This window comes from Phascolarctos cinereus, unplaced genomic scaffold (genome assembly GCF_003287225.1).
Source record: "Phascolarctos cinereus isolate Bilbo 61053 unplaced genomic scaffold, phaCin_HiC Scaffold_4;HRSCAF=312, whole genome shotgun sequence".
Taxonomy (NCBI): domain Eukaryota; kingdom Metazoa; phylum Chordata; class Mammalia; order Diprotodontia; family Phascolarctidae; genus Phascolarctos; species Phascolarctos cinereus.
In genome coordinates, this window is record NW_027555847.1 from 313608126 (window position 1) to 313622751 (window position 14626).

Here is a 14626-nt window from a genome sequence, read left to right on the forward strand (position 1 = left end):
GGATAGTTCCATACTGGGCCTGGAGTCAGGAAGACCTGAGTTCAAATTCAACCTCATACCTTTACTAGCTATGTGACCCTGGGCCAGTGCCTTAAACCTTTTCGTCTCAGTTTTCCCAAATGTAAAATAGGGATAATATTAGCACCTACCTCCCAGGGTTTTTGGGAGAATCAAATTAAATAATATTTGTAAAATGTTTAGCACAGTTTCCGGCACATAATAGGTGCTTTATAAATGCCTGATCCCTTCCCCTATTTCTACTTCCTCATACCAGGACTGATGATGTTAACTTAGGTGGTAACAAAGTAGTCTGAATGAGAGAAGACCACACAGTGGTTAGTTACCTTTTAGCTATCTCCTCTGGACAGATATTTCCAGTCCAAATAAACCATGTAAATAGCTATTGAGGTCTCACTCAGAGCAGGACTTTCCTATGTACTATTACTATTAGTACAACACCTTCCGCAACTCACCTCCCACCCCCAGCAATCTGTGATTGATTCTCAGATCCGCACCCACTCCCCCATTTGCTATTCAAACCTTCTCTTCACCTCCTCAAACCCTGGTCTCCACCCACATACCTCTTTCTCAGCAGATAATCTCATCTCCCATTTTACTGAAATTGAGCCTTATTCCACAGGAGCTAATTCATCTCCCAAAGTCAACCCTCTATTCATGTTCACCATTCTTCCTTCCCTTTCTCTAGTTAAAAAGATGAGGTGGCCCTTCTCATCTTTTTTTTTTTTGACCTTGGCCAGCTTCCCTTTCAACCAGACTTGGACTGGATTATTGCTACTGCATCATTCTGACATACCATTAAGACTGGTCCCCTATTGTCTCATCTGTAACAGGCAGACAGAGAGGCAGGGCCCAGAGAAAGTTTATATGAGGAAAACTGGCTGAGAACACCAGTTGTTCAAGTGGGGACAGTGTATTGCTGTCTACCAAGCCATTCCAATAAGATTTCTCCCTTGGAAGCAGACTGAGAGTAAAGAGGGAGATCCTAGAATTTATCCTGAGGAACTAGAGCCAATCAGCCACAGATTAAGAGACAGGATGCAGGAGGATTTTTTGAGCAGAAAGGTACCATGTTGGTCATAGAATTCACTTTACAAAGGAGGAAAATGAAGCTTTAAAGAAGTGAAATGACTTGCCCAAAGTCACACAAAAGATTTGAACCCAGGTCTTCTAATTCCAAATCTAGAATTCTTGTCATTCCACCATGTTGCTTCTCATTCTATATAACGTTAGCTGGTGAGTGAACTGCTCAGACATTGCATTGATACTTCACATCAATTCTTCTCAATTCAATTCAGTTCAACTAGACATTTATCAAGTTCCTAATATAAGCAGTGCACTGTGCCAGGAGCTGAGGATAGAAAGGGAAAATAAAATGGAATATCTGCCCTCAAATTACTTAAAATCTAATAAAGGGAATAAGAGACAGAAAATAATAGAGATGACAGATAGTGATACACAGTAGAGAGAGTGATAAAGAATGATATATTGATAGTGATAGACGGTAGATAGATAGATAAGATAGAGACACAGAGACAGAGAGATGTTTAAAGAAGGTATGACCCCCCAAATTCTAATCCATAACAAAAGGACGCTGAAGCGGGACTCTGAACATTTTTGATTTTTTAGGGAAACCAGTGGTCCCTAAGAAATTGGATCCTGACTCTCCTCTGCTGTCAAAGACCCCTCTCCCTCAGGGCTGACTTTTTTATTGCCATTGAGGGGATGCCAAAAATAGATTGAGGTGGCACAATTCTTTAATTGGTCAATTCCAAAAGGGGGAAATCTACATAATTGTTCAAGTGGAGAAAGTGGAACTCCATGTTTGACTAAAAGATGGAACTTCTATTTTTGACCAAAGGAAGGAACTCTTCTATTTTGTCAAGGTAGATTGTCCCCCTTACACCACTGTTTGTTATGAACATCAAGCATAGAAAAAGGGGGAAACTATGGTTTTCTGAAACACAGCAACCATTCATGGGGGGAAAGGGGACAGCAAGGCTCTATCTCTATCCCTAACACAGGTTAATACAGTCTTAAATAACAAACTCTCAACTATATAATATAAATCATTTAAAAGCAATATAATCATCAATACGTGGATATTATCATCAATACACAGTAGGTTAATCAATCGTAACTCTTATCTGAACAGCATTAATTAATAAAAATAACTGAAACTGTATTCTGCTTAATCTGCTAATAAAATCACTGATACCCATCAAATCATAATGAACTGAGTAAATGCTGATTGAATTGAATAAGGATGTCAAAATTATTCTCACAAAAGTCGTAGGAAAAGTCCAAACACACACACACACACACACAGAGGCTAAAAGAAACTTTATTTCGTGGGCCATATAGTTCCATTAAATACTCATATTGCTATACTGATAATAAGTATCTATGAAAAGACCACCACAAAAGTAATGCTTATACACAACTCGCAGAAACTGAAGAAGTAGAGAAACTATGAAGAACGTGTTAGGATTATCCAAATTAAGTCAACATATTCTTTGATATTTTGTAACTTCAAAGTAAAAGTGGGATTAGGTAGGGATGGTGAGAAATAGATCAAAAAGAATGGGTCCGGAAAGAGGAATGAAAGGAGCTGAAGATGTATAAACTACAAAGTCCTATCTCATGATTAGCATTACAAATATGTCTAGAAAATAATCAGTAGGCTCTGGACATGAGGACCATTGCATAATTTCACACCCCCCTACAAAAACTGAAATTGATTACATTTTAATCCACAGAAAAGATTGTTTATGGATGTGGGAGCCATCCCTAAAATGGCTCTGTAAAGTCCGACTACTGACTTGTTAGAGCAAAGATGAATGACATGCAAATGAAGCAACTTAATCCAGAGCTATTTAAATAAGTAACTAAAAATTAAAAAATGAGTAATGAATCGTATAAATGAAATCAGCATTATAATAATCATATACAGAAGCTTAAACAATTTAGAGCAGAGGGCTTGGAATCAGGAAGACTTATCATCCTGAGTTTACATCTGGCCTTAGACACTTACTAGCTGTGTAAACCTAGGCAAGTCACTTCACCCTGTTTGCCTCAGTTTCCTCATCCATAAAATGAGCTGGAGAAGGAAGTGGCAAACCACTCCAGTATCTTTGCCAAGAAAATTCTAAATGGGGTCAGGAAGAGAGTCAAACACAATTGAAAGACTGAACAACAACAATTTCCATTTAAAAAGAGCTCAAAACAACCTAAAAAGGGGTTTAGATAGAAAACATTTGACTTATTACACAAGTAAAGAAAGGTAGTGGGCGATGGCTATACCAATTCAGAATGTAAGTTTCTTTGTAAAATCTTATGAAGAGCGTGATGGACGTCCTTCTGACGAAGGTGCCCCAGGTCCTTCTGTTTGAAGACAACGTTATGCTGCTGGCATTAAGCCCCAAAGGCTCCTCAAAGACATTTGTAACCACTCAAAAGAGTTTTAACTTGATCACTAATGCAATGAAGACCAAGCAAATGAAGAATACCAGTTTTCCTAATTATAACATGCAATTGGATGGACAACCTATAGAGCTTGTTCATCCGCATCAATATATGGATCAGACAGTATAAATGAATCAGTAACAGAGTTAAATAGGAGGAAGAAAGCAGTCCAGATTGCTTTTAAGAACTCCTTTCATTACCCCTAAGCTTCTTTCAGAAACACAGACTTATATTTTTAATACCAACATTCCACTCATGGTGTTGTATGGCTGTTAGAAATGGAATACTGCAGGGGCAGCTAAGTGACGCAGTGGATAGAGCACTGGCCCTGAAGTCAGGAGGACCTGAGTTCAAATTCAACCTCAGACCAAACGCTTGATACTTACTAGCTGTGTGACTCTGGGCAAGTCACTTAACCCCAATTGCCTAAAAGCAAAAAAAAAAAATGGAATACTGCAGCCTCTGGAAAATTCAAAATGAGTATCACCTAAACGACAATCATCCACACAGTCACCTGCAACATCTGACCAATGAGGAACTTCAAAGAATAGCAATAAACCATATCATCAGAAAAATATATGATAGGAAGAAAAGATTGGCTTGCCATGTGGCAAACACAAGAGTTGGACAGTCCAAGTGTTCCACTGGTATACTCTTGACATCAGAACAGTGCCTTCAGCACATGGGGTGAACCCTTATATGAGGGTGGGAAAGGCAGGGATGAGCTTATGGGAAGCCACAGACGAGAGATGTGAAGGATGGGAAACACTCAGCATCATTGTAGGAACAGGCAAATTACTGAAATCATAGATGTATTTGAGCACAGACACACACACACAGAGAGGGAGAGAGAGAGAGAGAGAGAGAGAGAGAGAGAGAGAGAGAGAGACTCAGTTTCATATTTCCATTTTTTAATTTTATTTTTACTTAGGGAATGAATATAGGTTTCAAGCAGAGATTTGTGTGCCCTTTTATTTCTTTGTTTATGTAATATTTCCTAAACAGATTTCTTCTTAGAGGAGCTAATGATCACATGCTTCATTTCCCACTGGCATTAATTGTTCTTCATTGATTAAAACACCCCTTTAACCTTGACAATATCCAGCTTGTAGATGAGGCTACAGGGAGACCCTTTTCAGAGGCATGAGAAGGGTCAGCAGGGCGGCGTGGATCATGCTTTATTTATGACTTCCCCATCGTCCACGTTGGGCTCAAGTTCTGTCTTAGCAGTCTGAGTGTCTGGAAGCTATTCTTACTTAGATATCTGGTGAACATTGTTTGTTTGGCAACTACAGAGACAAAGCAGAATGTTAGACGTTATTCGAGGGAAAATTTAGAGGGATACAAGCAATTCTGCAAGTCTGGAAGAAAAAACATTCCAATTTAAAAGTTTGCCAGCCTATGCTCCCCTAGGACACATTCAAGCAATAAAATGATAAAATAGATAATCATTTGCTCTCACATAGGACCTCACAGTTGCATGCTTTTCAAAGGAAAGAATAAGAGTCACAGTGTACACAGTACCAACACAAAAGAATTTAAACATATTTAAACATATGGGATACAAATAATAGTCAACTGGCTGGGGCCTCAGGAGAGCTTCCCTAACCTTATTCGGTACAAACATTCCCCGTCTTCAGACATTTTGTTCTTAAGACTTGAATCATTTGATTCTGGCCTAGCTTTCAGGTTCTTTATTACCCTTGTGGATTTCTGGCTTTGTCCAAAGAATAATTTAACAGGTTTTTTTTGCTCTCTGGAGTGGATCCACATCATGCTGCAACTGCATTCTTTCCACCACCATCATGATCCCCCAACTTTCTCCTGGCCCCCATAATCCCCTCTAACCCCCTCTCTAGAATAAGGGATTAACCTTCTTTGTGTGTCCTGGATCACTTGGCAGTCAGGTGAGGTCTACGGCCCCCTTCTCAGAATAATGTTTTAAAACGAACAAAATGAAATTTATAGAATCACAAAAGAAACCTGTGATTTTTAAAATTCAGTTGTCCTAACGTTGAACAATGTTTACAGACCCAAGACTAAGAACTCTAGCTTTTCTAGAACATCCAGCTCTAGAGGAGTGGAATGTAAGTAGAAAAACTGGGGGCTGAAATAGAGATTTCTAACCTGAATTTGGCATGAAATCCAGACACCTCCCACCTGCAGTGAGGGTGCTGTTCCTATTCTTCTAAGGCAGTTGTTGAGTCACATCCAACTCTTTGTAACCCCATTTGAGGTTTTCTTTGCAAAGACATTGGAATGGTTTGCCATTTCCTTCTCCAGTTCATTTTACAGGTGAGAAAACTGAGGCAAATAGGGTTAAGTGACTTGCCCAGGGTCACACAGCGAGTAAGTGTCAGAGGCCAGATTTGAGCTCAGGAAGATGAGTCTTCCTAAGTTCAGGCCCTACACTCTATCCATTGTGCTACCTAGCCACCCCTAAGGCAGTATGTTTCCCAAAACTCCAGCCTGTCATGAGGAAGACATACATTGCCCACTTTCCTCCTTGTCATTGGGCTAACTCCTCCAGGCCCTGTCTAACTCAATTGCACAGGCAAGGTTGGGGTTCTGATAGATGGAATCTGGGGCTGTTGGGGGCAGAGGAGAGAAAGAGAGAAGAAGAAAGAGATGAGAGAAAGACATCAGAGAGAGACAGAGACACAGAGAGAGAAAGAGAGACAGAGACAGACAGATATACAGAAAGAGACTTCAGAGAATGTGCCAATGACTCTGTGGGACTTATGGGATTCCTTCCAGCTCTGAAGCTTTGGTCCAAGGATCTTTCAGTAAGGTTTTCCAAACCTTTTTTGTTTGGAGCATGGAAAAGAATTTTTTATTGACAGAGATAAGGGAAATTGGGCCCTTATTAAGTTTGATGCATGGGTGTAGGCAATGAAAGGGAAGCGGGGAAGGGAATAATAATTTATATATTACCTACTACGTAGCAGATACTATGCTAAGCGCATTACAAATATTATGCCATTTGATTCTCACAACAACCCTGTTTGGTATGTGCTGTTATTGTCCTTGTTTTACATTTGAGGAAACTAAGGCCAACAGAGGTTGTGACATTTCCCTTATCTCTGTCAATAAAAAATTTTTTCCATACTCCATACAAAAAAAGTTTGGAAAACCTTACTGAAAGATCCTTGGACCAAAGCTTCAGAGCTGGAAGGAATCCCATAAGTCCCACAGAGTCATTGGCACATTCTCTGAAGTCTCTGTCTGTATATCTGTCTGTCTCTGTCTGTCTTTGTCTCTTTCTCTGTCTCTCTCTCTCTGTCTCTCTGTTTATCCCTGTCTCTTTCTCTGTCTCTGTCTCTCTCTGTCCAAGTAAATGTCTCAGGTTTCATGTGAACTCAGATCTTCCTGACTCTAGGCCTAGTGCTCTATTAACTACACCACCTGCCTGCCTACAGAAGGAATCGTATCTAATCAGAGAATACACATAGGGAAGGAACAGAAGCTCGTAATTTGAGAAATTACAGAAGGGACTGGGAGTTGTTAATCTGGAAACAAGAAGACTTAGAGTGATGTAAAAGCTGCCTAATAAGTATCTCCAAATCTGTTATCTAGGATAGGGTGTTTTCCTGGACTCAAAGGCAAGAAATGGTCTGCAAAGGTTGACAAAGTAGGAAATGCATATCATTCAGAATTATTTCTTTCTATGAAAGTCAATAAAGCAAATAATGTAATCTAGATTGAATCCTGTGAAATGATAATGACCAAGGTTGGCTTCAAAGAAAAAAATATGAGAAAGCATCTCCCTCTCTTCTTTCCAGAGGCAGGGGACTATGTGAGTGAAACACCAAAGATAATTTTTTCTTCTTCTTCTTCTTTTATTTTTTTTGCTTTTTGGTGAGGTAATTGGGGTTAAGTGACTTGCCCAGGATCACACAGCTAGTAAGTGTCATGTGTCTGAGGTCACATTTGAACTCAGGTCCTCCTGACTCCAAGGTCAGAGCTCTATCCACTGCACCACCTAGCTGCCCCCCACCAAAGATAATTTCAAACTTTTTCAATGTTTTGGTTAGTTTTACCAAACTAGGATTCTTTTTTTCATCTTTTTTTCCCAGTCTTTCATATAAAGGACAACTCTGTCTATACATTGAGAAACATAGCTGATATAAAAACAAACCATCTTAATAAAAATTTGTCTTTAAAAAGGCAAAAAAAAATTAATGTAGCAAATTAGGCACAAAAATATTATTTTCTACTTACTCCAGCTAACTCATCCATTTCTTTTATTTGGCATAGCTTTCTCTATTATTGTACCTACTTAAACACACTCCAGAGCAATAATCCAGTCTTTTCTCTAATTTATGTTACAGTATTCTCTCTAATTTATACTTCCTCTGGAAGCACAGCAATTATGGAATAAGGTAATTTGGCCCTTGAATATAAGAAGGAAGAAGGATAACAAGGACTCTTTCAAGGCCTACTCAGTACTGTCTGCAGGCTAGACGAAAGACTGCTAGGTCTTATTAATGATTTGTAGAGCATTGAATAATTAGTCCTTAATGAACTCACTATGTCATCTGTATCCCTGGAGATTCCTGTGATTACCTGGACTGACCCTGTCTCCAATCTCATTTATTTGCTTTTTTTTAAAAAACCACATACTTCACATGAATTAACTTATGGCACAAGTATATTTTAAAATATCTATACCACTTCCTTAGTACCTGTAGCACATGTTGTTTTTTTTTAATTTTGCTTTTCACATCTAATATCTTGTCTTTTCAACTCAATTATAAGTTTAAGATCAGAGACCAGTATCTAGCACTGTACCAAGATATAGTGATAAATAGCTAAAGTATTTATTAAGCACTTACTTTGTGCTGGCAGGTAATATTTTTAAAAAGGAAAGAAAGAAAGAAAGAAAAAGAAAGAAAGAAAGAAAGAAAGAAAGAAAGAAAGAAAGAAAGAAAGAAAGAAAGAAAGGAAGAAGCAAGGAAGGAAAGAAGGAAGGAAGAAAGAAAGAAAGAAAGAAAGAAAGAAAGAAAGAAAGAAAGAAAGAAAGAAAGAAAGAAAGAAAGGAAGGAAGGAAGAAAGAAAACAGACAATCAGTAAAACAACGAATTTATTGAAAAAAATCTGAAAATATATACAATGGTTCATCTCCCACAGACTTCCCAGCTCTGCAAAGGTATGATGGGGAGGTATCTTTTCCTGTCTCTTCTCTGGAGCCAACCACATGATTTATTGCTACTCAGTCCTTTTGGGTCTTTTTGGCAAAGATACTGGAGTAGTTTGCTATTTCCTTCTCCAGCTCAGTGTTAAGTGATTTGCCCAGGGTCACATAGCTAATAAGTGCCTGAGGCAAGATTTGGACTCAGAAGAGGAACCTTCCGGATTCCAAGCCCAGTGCTCTATCCATTGTTCCACCTAGTAGGTGCTCAAAAACTGTGATGATTAATTCAAATTTTTAAGACTATAATTTTCTCATGTTAATATCCCTCTTTCAAATAAATTTATTTCAAAAGACAGTTCTTAAACCCCACTATGTGCCAGGCCCTGTGCTAAGTGCCAGAGACTCAAAGATAAATCGTCCCAACTCTCAAAGAGCTTATATTCTACTGAGCAGAAATGTATACAGAAATAATGCAAATCACTATGAAGTCATTTTGGAGGGGGCAGGAGACTGGCGCACTGCAGAGAGGTGCTGCCATTCATACCTCTTGCATTGCAGCAGCAGCTGATGTAGAAACAATGGATTGTACCTTGGTGTATGAGTGTTGGTAAATGCAGAAATAGATTTGGGAGTGCAGCCCAGTGAGGAGGAAGGAAATACCAGATGAGCAGAAGAGTGTGTTAATTAACATGAACATACCTTGGGCGCACTTGCCTATTTCACGTGGGCAAGTCACTTAATCTATATTTGCTTCTGTTTCTTCAACTGTTAAATGTGGATAATAATAGTACCTACCTCTCAGGATTTTTGTGAGGATCAAATGAGATGTTTGTAAAGCACTTAGCACAGTGCCTGGCCCTATATAAATGTTAGCTATCATCGTCATCATTATTAATATTTTTATTACTAATGAGAAGAAGAGCAAATATAGAGAAAGAGAGACTGAGAGATAAGGGTAGCTACAGCCCCCACTGTCCTGGTCTCGGTAATTCTCCTTCGGTTGTCCTTATGGGCAGGGAAAAGTTTAAAAGTGCTGATGTCAGACCAGGTTATTCCTCATATTATCACGGACCCACTCACAAACACATACATGCACAGAGCACATAGAAGTAGAGGGGAGCAAGAAGCTAGGAAGCTGTCCAGTGTCTAAACTGTATCATCAAGTATCTAAGATGTAGGAGCTGAGCTTGCTCCCCATTCCCATTCCTAGAGCAAGAGGAATACACCCATGGTGACCCTAAGGCGGGGTGGGAACCCGCGGCCTCAAGGCAGCATGTGGCCCTCTAGGTCCTCAAGTACAGCCATACTTCACTTCTGTAAAACTTGGACTCAGCCAAAAAGCCACACCTGCAGATTCCCCACCCCTGCAAGGTACTTGTAACTTAAGCTTCCTGTTGTGACTCACAAACCCCTATTAACCAAGAATTCAGACCTAAGGTACAGTGTAGATGTATCCCTAGGCTGTCTCAAGAAAGTCTTATCATTGAAGACTGGGATACATGGGCGGAAGGGTTCATTCATGCAACAAGCTTATCTTTAGCACCCACTATGTTCCCGACACCATGTTAAGCATTGGGAGAACCAAGACAAAAGTGAATTGGTCCCTGCACTCAAGGAGTTTATAGTCTATTGAGGATGAAAGGGGGGGAGGGATTAGGAATAAGAGGTATGCAAGAAGAGAAATAAGGCCCCTGCCCTTGAGCGGAGGTTTGAGGGAAACTAGAGATTCTAAGGAGAAGTACAGAAGTAGAAGATTGTCAGGAATGTGCAGCAAGTAGACCAGTTGGGCTAGCACACATGGAGTGGGTGAACACACATCACTCCAGCTTGACTTCCCATACATCAGCCTACCAGGGCAGCTAGGTGGTCCAGTGGCTAGAGTATACAAGCCTAGAATCAGGAAGACTCATCTTCCAGAGTTCAAATCCAGCCTCAGATACTTACTAGCTGTGTGATCCCAGGCAAGTCAGTTAACGTAACCCTGTTTGCCTCAGTTTCTTCACTTGTAAAATGAGCTGGATTGAAAATGGCATACTACTCCAGCATCTCTGCCAAGAAAACCCCAAATGGGGTCATGGAGAGCCAGGCATGGCTGACTGAACAACAAATATCAGCCTGCTGCAGGATATACACAGAAGAATGCCCAAAGTCAGAAATGTGTTCTGGGAAGCTTGACGATGCAGTCACACTCTTCCTAAACCCCAGTGGCTCTTGTGAGAAACGATCTCTTAGAAGTGAAGCCTCCTCAAAGGGTTAATAGTTCTTGTTAATAGTTCTCACAAAGGGGGGCAGTTAGGTGGCACAGTGGATAGAGCATCAGCCCTGAAGTCCAGAGGACCTGAGTTCAAATCCAGCCTCAGACCAAACATTGACACTTACTAGCTGTGTGACCCTGGGCAAGTCACTTAACCCCAATTGCCTAAAAACAAAATGGAAAAAAAAATAGTTCTCACAAAGGGCAGCAATCAGGAGATCACTGGTCATTTGGAGAGAGATGTCTCAGTTAAATGATAAGGTCAGAAGCCAGATAGTAAGGGGTTAAGAAGAGAGTGAGAGGAGAGAAATTGAAGGCACCTGTTGTAGATGGCCTTCTCAAGGAATTTAGTTGTATTGTTGAAGCACACTCCCTTCTGACTTTGTCGACCTCCCCCCTCACCACTTAGACCCTGTTTTTTTTTTTAAGCATATAGCAAAAAGAATAGCCCTACCCCCAACCTAAACTGTTTACCCTTGCAAAACTTTCCACCTTTTTGTTGCTGGGGAAGATTTCAGTGAATAGATTGTGCCCCCTGAAGCCCAGCCAATGGGATAAGGGGAAAGGGGGTTAGGGAGGAGGAGATCAAGTTAGGGTATAAATAAGCCTTGTTTTCTGTAACCAACTTGCATTTCCTGGCCATACTCCCTAGCCAGCGCCATTAGTGTGACAAGGGGTGGTATCCTTTCTCATGAGAAAGCAATAAACTCCTTTCTGCTTTCAAGGTATATGAGTCTTTGTCTTGATTTTGAGTAGTGGTCTCTGTCCCACACACTCTTCTGCAAGGGACCAAGTCTGCTATTAAGTACCGTCCTATCTCAAACTACCAATGGTACTACAGACTCCATCCCCACTATAGGCCCATAGTGATGGGACAACACAGGTCATCTGGGAAGGCCTTGGTGCTGGCCTTTTTAGGACAGCTGATAACTTGGCTCACAGGACTCAGCCTCCCCATCATCACTAGCTACACAGAGTACTGTCCTTTTAACTCCATTGTCTCTACCTAGTCTAGAAGTGAAGAGTGGTCTCTAAGTCTTTGGTTGTAGCTAAACATTTTAGAAAGAAAAAACGTGGTCTTTGAGTTCTAAAGAGAATTCTGGGTCCCCGTGATATTTTGAGCCAAACACATAAATCAACCTGACCCACAATGCTAAAAATACCCTAACAACATCCAGCCAAAAGCACTTATCAATGATAAGGCCACAAAACTTTGAGTATTTCCACCCACACAGTGATTCAGGGAGCATTAGGGGTCCAAAGACATTAGTCTCCAGTCTGTGCCTGCTGGCTGTTTCCAGTCTTCTATCTACTGAGGCTTCTCACTACAAAACAAAATTCATCATCTTCCCACCCAAAGAGCTTTCCTTTCCCAAGTACCCTGTCACTTTCAATGACACCATTTTTGTTCTCATCATATTGGCCCCAAACTCCTCTACCTCTTTCATCACTTATATTCCATCTTCTTCCTCTTCATCAACATCATTAACAACCTTGATTAAGCATTACTTATATGCAGGCAATTAGCTAGGAGTCAAGAATACAGGTATAAGATGCAGCCCTATCCCTCAAACAATCTATCATTATCATCTATTTGGAGAGTTAGGGTATGTATGTGAGAAGTAGAAAGTGAACTGATTCTGAAATCAGAGAACCCAGGTTCAAATCCTGACTTTGACATTACTTGTGTGACCTTGGGCAAGTCATTGAATCAGCCTCAGCTTCAGTTTCCTTCTCCATAAGATGAGAGGATTAGACCAGATAGCCTCTGAGGTCCCTCCTAGCTCTCCAGCTACAACCCTAGGGATTTAAGTGTTCTAGGCTATGTCAAAGGGGCGGTATAGACATGGAGTAGAGAGAGAGAGGGAGAGAGATGCTGGCAGGGTTTGAAGGAGGGGCCAGTGGTGGGAGGCTCCTATGGTCAGGGAAGCTTCAGACAAGAGCTGGGATTTATTGTTGGGCCTTAAAGAAAGGAGAGGATGTGGATAAGTGGAGAGTGAGAGGGGAAGGAGCAGGGAGAGCAGCACAGAAATACGGGCCTAAAGCAAAGGTCCAGAGAACCTAGTAATCAAATCTTGAGTGTATGAGGGACTCTATCAGTCATCTGGCCCAGCCTCTGAGCCAGTGGAGGAATCCCTCAAACAACATCCGCAACAGATAGCCATCCAACCTCTCTTAAGAGGAAAAGAATAAATATAAATATAAATAAGATAGAATGCTCACTACTTTGCGAGGTGGACCACTCCATCATTGGATACATTCATAGGATCATAAATTTAGAGTTGTCAAGGTACCTTAGACATCATCAAGTCTAACCAGCCCATTTTACAGTTGAGGAAACTGAGGCTTAGAAAGGTTAAGTGACTTGGGGTCACAAACAGTTGGACGCAACTGCAAACAATGCCAGCTTGTCAATGTTCTTCCTAGGATGAGGTAAACAGAAGGGAACCCAATACATCAGATGTGATCAAACCAGGGCAGAGCCTAGAAGCTCTGTGTGGACACCAGGTCCCTCTTAATAATAATAACAACTGACATTTGTCCGGTAATTTGAAGTTTTCAAAGTACTATGCAAGCATTATCTCTTTTGAGCCTTACAACAACCCTGTGAGGTAGGTAGAACAGAACAGGTATTACTATCTCCATTTGGCAAGTACTATCGTCCCCATTTTGTAGATCAGAAAACCAAGGCTCAGAGAGGTTTAAATGACACAGTATTAAGACTAATAGGTGGGATTTAAACTGAGGTCTCCCTCACTCCAGGCCTAGCATGCTACCTTACCTGCCTTTCAAGACAGGTTGGGTAAGCTTTTCTTCCTGCTATGTCATACTGTTGACTACTCATATCGACCTTGCAGTCCCCGACGACCCTCAGCTCTTTTTCACACAAACAGCTGTGAAGTCATGCCTTCTTCATAACACTAAATTTTTGAAGGTGATTTTTAAAAAATCACAGATAATGCTTTACATTTGTTTCTACTAAATTTCATCTTCTAAATAACTCATTTTTTTTTGTTATCTCAAGATCATTTTAGACCCTAAATCTATCATCCAAAGTATTAGTTATCCCTGCCAGCTCCCAGGCATCTGTAAAACTGACAAGCAAACCATCTAGCACAATGCCTTGAGCAGTAAGCCCTTAATAAATGTTAGACTGAATTGAATGGAATCTTTGCTGTCACCCAGGTCCTTGATAAAAATGTTAAATAGGATGAGATCGAGGACCAATGACTGGGACACTGCTCTAGAGGTCTCTTCCTGAGTTGACATCTACACATTCACAGCTAATCTTGATGTTCCACTATTCAACCAGTTCCAAGTGCACCTAAATGTATTCCCATCTACCCTAGCCTGTAGCTCTACACATTATCCACAGAGATAACATGAGAAGCCATCAAACACTTTGCTGAAATATGTCCATAAATATTACAAATAAATTACAGCATGTCCATAGCATTTTACTTACCCATCTAGCACCTGTCAAAAAAAAGGGGGGGGGGGAGAATGCAATTCATCTGGCATGGACTGTTGTTGATGAATCCATGCTTATTCTTAATCATCATCCCTTTCTCAAGGTTCACAAGCCATCCCTCTATTTATTCTAGAATTTTCCAGCAAAGTCAGGTTCATTGATTTCTAGTTTATAAAACTTACTCTCTTCCCTTTTTCTTTTTTTGAACTGGGCCCACACTGACCTTTCTCTGATTCTACAGCACTTCTCCCATTCTCTGCAGTCTTTTCTTTTAAATTACTTG